Source organism: Hyla sarda, chromosome 2 (assembly GCF_029499605.1).
Source record: "Hyla sarda isolate aHylSar1 chromosome 2, aHylSar1.hap1, whole genome shotgun sequence".
In the NCBI taxonomy this organism is placed as follows: Eukaryota; Metazoa; Chordata; class Amphibia; order Anura; family Hylidae; genus Hyla; species Hyla sarda.
The window spans coordinates 5879719-5887385 of NC_079190.1; the positions used below are offsets into that span (position 1 = coordinate 5879719).

Consider the following 7667-nt stretch of genomic DNA (forward strand, 5'->3'; position numbering starts at 1 on the left):
TTATAGGGCAGTAGAGCTGTCGGTGCAGATCTGGATGGGATTGGAGTATAGGATATTATAGGGCAGTAGAGCTGTCGGTGCAGATCTGGATGGGATTGGAGTATAGGATATTATAGGGCAGTAGAGATGTTGGTGCAGATCTGGATGGGATTGGAGTATAGGATATTATAGGGCAGTAGAGCTGTCGGTGCAGATCTGGATGGGATTGGAGTATAGGATATTATAGGGCAGTAGAGCTGTCGGTGCAGATCTGGATGGGATTGGAGTATAGGATATTATAGGGCAGTAGAGCTGTTGGTGCTGCTTTGGATGGGATTGGAGTATAGGATATTATAGGGCAGTAGAGCTGTTGGTGCTGCTTTGGATGGGATTGGAGTATAGGATATTATAGGGCAGTAGATATGTTGGTGCTGCTCTGGATGGGATTGGAGTATAGGATATTATAGGGCAGTAGAGATGTTGGTACTGCTCTGGATGGGATTGGAGTATAGGAGCTGTTGCTGCAAATCACTAGTCCTGGAGCTGGTCAGCCAGATGGAAATAAGATCAGGTATATGGGGGTCACCTATTCCTGGTCATTAAGATGGGGGCGTCAGGATCAGCTATGGGGTCACCTCTCACTAGTCATGGAGCTGGTCAGTAGGATAGGGCAGGATCAGGTATGGGGTCACCTCTCACTAGTCCTGTAGTTGGTCAGTAGGATAGGGCAGGATCAGGTATGGGGTCACCTCTCACTAGTCCTGTAGCTGGTCAGTAGGATAGGGCAGGATCAGCTATGGGGTCACCTCTCACTAGTCATGGAGCTGGTCAGCAGGATAGGGCAGGATCAGCTATGGGGTCACCTCTCACTAGTCATGGAGCTGGTCAGCAGGATAGGACAGGATCAGGTATGGGGTCACCTCTCACTAGTCCTGTAGTTGGTCAGCAGGATAGGGCAGGATCAGGTATGGGGTCACCTCTCACTAGTCATGGAGCTGGTCAGTAGGATAGGGCAGGATCAGGTATGGGGTCACCTCTCACTAGTCATGGAGCTGGTCAGCAGGATAGGACAGGATCAGGTATGGGGTCACCTCTCACTAGTCCTGTAGTTGGTCAGCAGGATAGGGCAGGATCAGGTATGGGGTCACCTCTCACTAGTCATGGAGCTGGTCAGTAGGATAGGGCAGGATCAGGTATGGGGTCACCTCTCACTAGTCCTGTAGTTGGTCAGTAGGATAGGGCAGGATCAGGTATGGGGTCACCTCTCACTGGTCAGCAGGATAGGGCAGGATCAGGTATGGGGTCACCTCTCACTAGTCCTGTAGTTGGTCAGCAGGATAGGGCAGGATCAGGTATGGGGTCACCTCTCACTAGTCCTGTAGTTGGTCAGCAGGATAGGGCAGGATCAGGTATGGGGTCACCTCTCACTAGTCATGGAGCTGGTCAGTAGGATAGGGCAGGATCAGGTATGGGGTCACCTCTCACTAGTCATGGAGCTGGTCAGCAGGATAGGGCAGGATCAGGTATGGGGTCACCTCTCACTAGTCATGGAGCTGGTCAGCAGGATAGGACAGGATCAGGTATGGGGTCACCTCTCACTAGTCATGGAGCTGGTCAGCAGGATAGGGCAGGATCAGGTATGGGGTCACGTCTCACTAGTCCTGTAGCTGGTCAGCAGGATAGGGCAGGATCAGGTATGGGGTCACCTCTCACTGGTCAGTAGGATAGGGCAGGATCAGGTATGGGGTCACCTCTCACTAGTCATGTAGCTGGTCAGCAGGATAGGGCAGGATCAGGTATGGGGTCACCTCTCACTAGTCATGGAGCTGGTCAGTAGGATAGGGCAGGATCAGGTATGGGGTCACCTCTCACTAGTCATGGAGCTGGTCAGTAGGATAGGGCAGGATCAGGTATGGGGTCACCTCTCACTAGTCATGTAGCTGGTCAGCAGGATAGGGCAGGATCAGGTATGGGGTCACCTCTCACTAGTCATGGAGCTGGTCAGCAGGATAGGGCAGGATCAGGTATGGGGTCACCTCTCACTAGTCATGGAGCTGGTCAGCAGGATAGGGCAGGATCAGGTATGGGGTCACCTCTCACTAGTCATGGAGCTGGTCAGCAGGATAGGGCAGGATCAGGTATGGGGTCACCTCTCACTAGTCATGTAGCTGGTCAGCAGGATAGGGCAGGATCAGGTATGGGGTCACCTCTCATTAGCTTCAGTGTAAATTATAGTCTCATCACCCTCAGTCTCATTGAGCCTCCCACCCATCCTGTGCCATCCCTGAATGCTCATGGTATGGGCCCCCCTGCCGCCACTATTAGGGGCCCAAGTGCTCATGGTGCTTCTCATGATGGTGTTCTGTATCTGATTTTACTTAAGTGCCTATATTTAGATTTTTGCCAAATTTCAACACATGGTATCACACATAATAGGATTAGATACAGCAGTTCAACATACAGCGTCACACATAATAGGATTAGATACAGCAGTTCAACATACAGCGTCACACATAATAGGATTAGATACAGCTGTTCAACATACAGCGTCACACATCATAGGATTAGATACAGCAGTTCAACATACAGCGTCACACATCATAGGATTAGATACAGCAGTTCAGCATACAGCGTCACACATAATAGGATTAGATACAGCAGTTCAGACAACAGTATCACACAAAAATGTTCAGATACAGCAGCTTAGCTGTCAGTGTCACACAATAGCCTTATATACCTCAGCTTAGCTGTCTGTATCACACATGATAGGATTAGATACACCATCCCTAGAAATGACTTTATCAGACTGTGTACAGTACATTGTAATCATTGTATAAAGGGCTATCCGCACCGCTCACCCCGCTTCATCCTGTCCACACATCTCGTTCTATCACATATTAAAGCAGTGGTGTCCAAACTATGGCCCTCCAGATGTTGCAAAACTACAACTAAGGTGGTATTCACCTTTAAGATGTACAACAGCTGGATGGGGGGGAGGGGGAGGGGGTGGTATTACCTCATTGCTAAGTCCAATGTAAATAAAGAGAGGCCCCACCCCCTCCGTGTACCACCAGGTCATGTCTCCTTAATACTGGAGCTACAACGGGATGAGGTTAAAGCGTAATGCGCCATTGTGTTCTGTTTAATGAAGGGCTATTCCCTTATGTCCTACAGCAGCACACACGGGGGTATTCTGCCCCATGGACAGATAGAATTTTAATAAAAAGAAATTCAATCAACCAATAAAACAATCGTACAGCCCCCACAATGGAGGACCCCCCCCCCCAACACCAGTTTTGTAGGCTCGGACTAGCTTGCATGTTCCCTCCAATGTCCTTGATACGAAGGTATCGGTGAAGATCAGGTAAGACCAGGCCTTGGTGATCACCATCATTCCATTCTGGCTGAAGAGGTATCTGTTCATTCAGATGAGTCCGGGTCAATACTGGAGACTTTACCAACAGCAGAACCTGGTGTCTCAGTAATGTCCGGTTCTGCACAGATTCAACCTGACAGCCTGGATGTGGACCAGTCCCTCTTACAGTCCAGATCGGAGTCTTGAGAACACTGTCCTATTCCAGAACAGATTCTACCAAGAGGGCTTACCCCAAAATTGAGCATTCTTGTGCATCCTCCTCTGCCATCTATCCTTCAGTTCTTACAGGACAGCCTAGATAAGCGCCCAAGTATCTCTACCCCGAAGGTTCAGGTGGTGGCTGTGTTGGCCTTCCTAGGAAGGTCCATTTATCAAGAACCACGATCAAGAGTTTACTCAAGGGTCCCTGAAGCCTAATGCCCAAAGGATAGGGGATAAGATGTCTGATCAGGCTGCGGTACCCCAGACATCCGCTGCACGGAGCGAACTTCACTCTATGCCAGATGACTGGCGGGGTGGAGGCTCGTGACATCACGCCATACCCCCTCAACGCCCCCTCCCATTGACTTGTATTGAGGGGGCGGTGCCGTGACGTCACGAGAAGGTGTGGCCGTGACATCACTAGCCTCCGGCGCTGGACCCGATGCTATAAACGAATGCCGGGTGCAGCAGGGAGATCGCGGGGGTCCAACATCTTATCCCCTATACTTTGGATAGGGATAAGATGTCAAGGGGTGGAGTACCCCTTTAACTTCTCCCCCCTTTGAGCCATTGGATAAATTTAACTTCAGGTTCTCATCTTTGAAGATGACCTTAGTACTGGCGATGACGTCAGCCAAGAAAATTGGAGAGTGTTACGTCTTGTCAGCCCTACACGAGCTTCTTCCAGATAGAGAACTTCTTCGCTATTTACCTTCTTTTATACCCAAGGTCCCTTCTTCCAGGAATGTGAACCAACTCATTTCCTTACCAGTTTTGGCTCCCTCGCCTTTATCTGATGAGGAAAGATCTCTTCATACCCTCACATCTCCAGATGTCTTAGGGTTTTTTTGAGCTGACAGAAGAATTCCAGAAGGATTAGAACCTCCTCAGGGGCGGTCTATTCTAAATTCCGCTGGCAGTTAAGGCCCCTCCCTATAGGGGATGACTTCTTGCTCAATCCCCATTTGTTGTTCTGCTGGTAGGACATAAGGGAAATGCTAATATCTATCAATAATGTGCTTTCCCTTAGTCCTACAGCAGCACACAAATATCCCTCCCTTAGATGAATACTTGGTGTTGGGGAGGTTCCTCCTTTATTGGGGAACTGTACAATTGTATTATTAATTGATTGAATTGTTTTTTTATTTTTTATTCCATCTGTTCTACTCGACTGGTGCTGCTGTAAGACGTAAGGGAAAACAAATTATCGTTAGAAATTAACGCTTACTGTCCAGGAAACAATGGAGCAATCTGCTTGTGAGACTCGATCCATCATGAGAACCAGTTACCAAACACCATCCCTGAGATCAGCTCCTGCAGACAGAATTACAGCCTGTTTTATACTCCAGAGCTGGGCTCACTATTTGGCAGCCTCAGAGCTGAAATCTCCCAACCTTCTCTGCTTGTGTTTACACCAGGTAACTATATAGTTTGTTATGGATGTCTATGGCTAAAGGTTTGCTTCCTGTTTCTATTAGCACCCAGCAGAATAGTGAGTACAGCTCTGAAGTATAATACAGGATTAACTCAGGATCAGTTTAGGATAAGTAATGTAATGTATGTACAAAGTGACCCCACCAGCAGAATAGTGAGTACAGCTCTGGAGTATAATACAGGATATAACTCGGGATCAGTACAGGATAAGTAATGTAATGTATGTACACATTGACCTCACCAGCAGAATAGTGAGTGCAGCTCTGAAGTATAATACAGGATATAACTCAGGATCAGTACAGGATAAGTAATGTAATGTATGTACACAGTGACCCCACCAGCAGAATAGTTAGTACAGCTCTGGAGTATAATACAGGATATAACTCGGGATCAGTACAGGATAAGTAATGTAATGTATGTACACAGTGACCCCACCAGCAGAATAGTGAGTGCAGCTCTGGAGTATAATACAGGATATAACTCAGGATCAGTACAGGATAAGTAATGTAATGTATGTACACAGTGACCTCACCAGCAGAATAGTGAGTGCAGCTCTGAAGTATAATACAGGATATAACTCAGGATCAGTACAGGATAAGTAATGTAATGTATGTACACAGTGACCCCACCAGCAGAATAGTGAGTACAGCTCTGGGGTATAATACAGGATATAACTCAGGATCAGTACAGGATAAGTAATGTAATGTATGTACACAGTGACCTCACCAGCAGAATAGTGAGTGCAGCTCTGAAGTATAATACAGGATATAACTCAGGGTCAGTACAGGATAAGTAATGTAATGTATGTACACAGTGATCTCACCAGCAGAATAGTGAGTACAACACCGGAGTATAATACAGGATATAACTCAGGGTCAGTACAGGATAAGTAATGTAATGTATGTACACAGTGACCTCACCAGCAGAATAGTGAGTACAGCTCTGGAGTATAATACAGGATATAACTCAGAATCAGTACAGGATAAGTAATGTAATGTATGTACACAGTGACCTCACCAGCAGAATAGTGAGTGCAGCTCTGGAGTATAATACAGGATATAACTCAGGATCAGTACAGGATAAGTAATGTCATGTATGTACACAGTGACCTCACCAGCAGAATAGTAAGTACAGCTCTGGAGTATAATACAGGATATAACTCAGGGTCAGTACAGGATAAGTAATGTAATGTATGTACACAGAGACCCCACCAGCAGAATAGTGAGTGCAGCTCTGGAGTATAATATAAGTAATGTAATTACAAAGGAACTCATCTGGTCATGTCACTTGTATCTATACATTTTGTCACATTGTTCATCTTTCCAGCTGACTTTTTTTGGGCACCTATAAAACTTATGGACTTTACAGACTGAACAGCATCCTCCTCCCGTCTTCTCCATTTACTGCACTCAGAGACAATGTTTTTAACATTTTAATTTTTTGCCTTAAAGAAACAGTAATGTGAATTGTCTTTCCTTCCGGTAATATCATCATGCTGGGAAAAAAAAATGACCGTTCTCTCAGATTAAACACTTCAGAGGTCGTGGAACTCCTCATCCCAGCATGACCTTTAGGCCATTCGGTGGGTGCACTGATATTACAGATAATAGTGCCATATTAAAAGGTACAATCATTCTCATTATTAGTGTTTCCCAACTGGTGTGCCTCCAGCTGTTGCAAAACTACAACTCCCAGCATGCCCGCATGCTGGGAGTTGTAGTTTTGCAACAGCTGGAGACACGCTGGTGCCACATGGGTGATTAGAAAATAAGAGGTTCTTTCTTCCAAAAACAGCGCCACCCCTGTCCTCAGGTTGTGTGTGGTATTACAACTCGACTCTATTCACTTTAATGGAACTGAGTTGCAGTACCACGCACAACCTGAGGACGGGGGTGGCACTGTTTCTGGAGGAAAGCAGCTTAGTTTTTCTAACCCCGTTAGAGGGAAGACAGCATCCTTTTTTGTATAGTTGGGGAGGTATCTGTTTTCCTTTACACCTCGGAGATGTCACTGCACAGTAGGGTGGGCATTGTGCAGCAGACGTGACCCCGGATAACACGGTATAATAGTCAGGGGCGGGGCTTGGATATGAGTGGGAGGTGGGAGCGCGTCTGGTGTCGCCGTTGCTGTGTGTTCACTGTGTGTATATAACTGTAGATGATGTAAAGCAGTGTGGTCGTAGGAGCCTCTCCGCTACTGTGTGAATCTCGGCTTATAGCGTCTCCTCTTATGTCGTCTATGAAGGGGAACAGGACAAAGCTTGTTTTTATTTTTTTCTTGTTTCCTAATAAATTTCATACACTGAAACCACTTCTTTAATTTCTTCCTGGACTACATTGTATTTGGGCCATTGTCCCAGATATTCAGCTGGAAAGCAGTGATACGTATATAAGATCTATACTAACTCCACCCCTGAGGAGCCTGAACTGCATGATTCCGCCTCTGACCAGTCTGACCCCACCTCTTGTCATAATACCAAGAAAACATGTTTTGAATTATCATCTGAAAATGAGTAAGACATACTGTAAATCATATCTACACTAACTCCACCCCTGAGGTGCTTGTCTCCACCTCTAAAACTGCAAGGTCCAACCCTTGACTAGTCTGACCCCACCTCTTGTCATACTACCAAGAAAATACAGTGTTTTAAATATTCATCTGGAAATTAATGATATCT

At 46.4% G+C, this 7667-nt stretch overlaps 1 protein-coding gene across 4 annotated transcripts in view; it reads left to right on the forward strand.

The window, feature by feature from the left end:
• Positions 1-7297, forward strand: part of PDE2A (phosphodiesterase 2A) — a 762902-nt gene extending 755605 nt beyond the window's left edge. For 3 of the 4 annotated variants that reach the window (XM_056561064.1, XM_056561065.1, XM_056561066.1), the window contains one exon: positions 1-7297. This exon is cut by the window's left edge and continues 1189 nt beyond it. The gene's annotated coding sequence lies outside the window, so the exon portion shown is untranslated. The other variant, XR_008889432.1, reaches the window with a different exon arrangement.
• Positions 7298-7667: the final 370 nt, after the last annotated feature.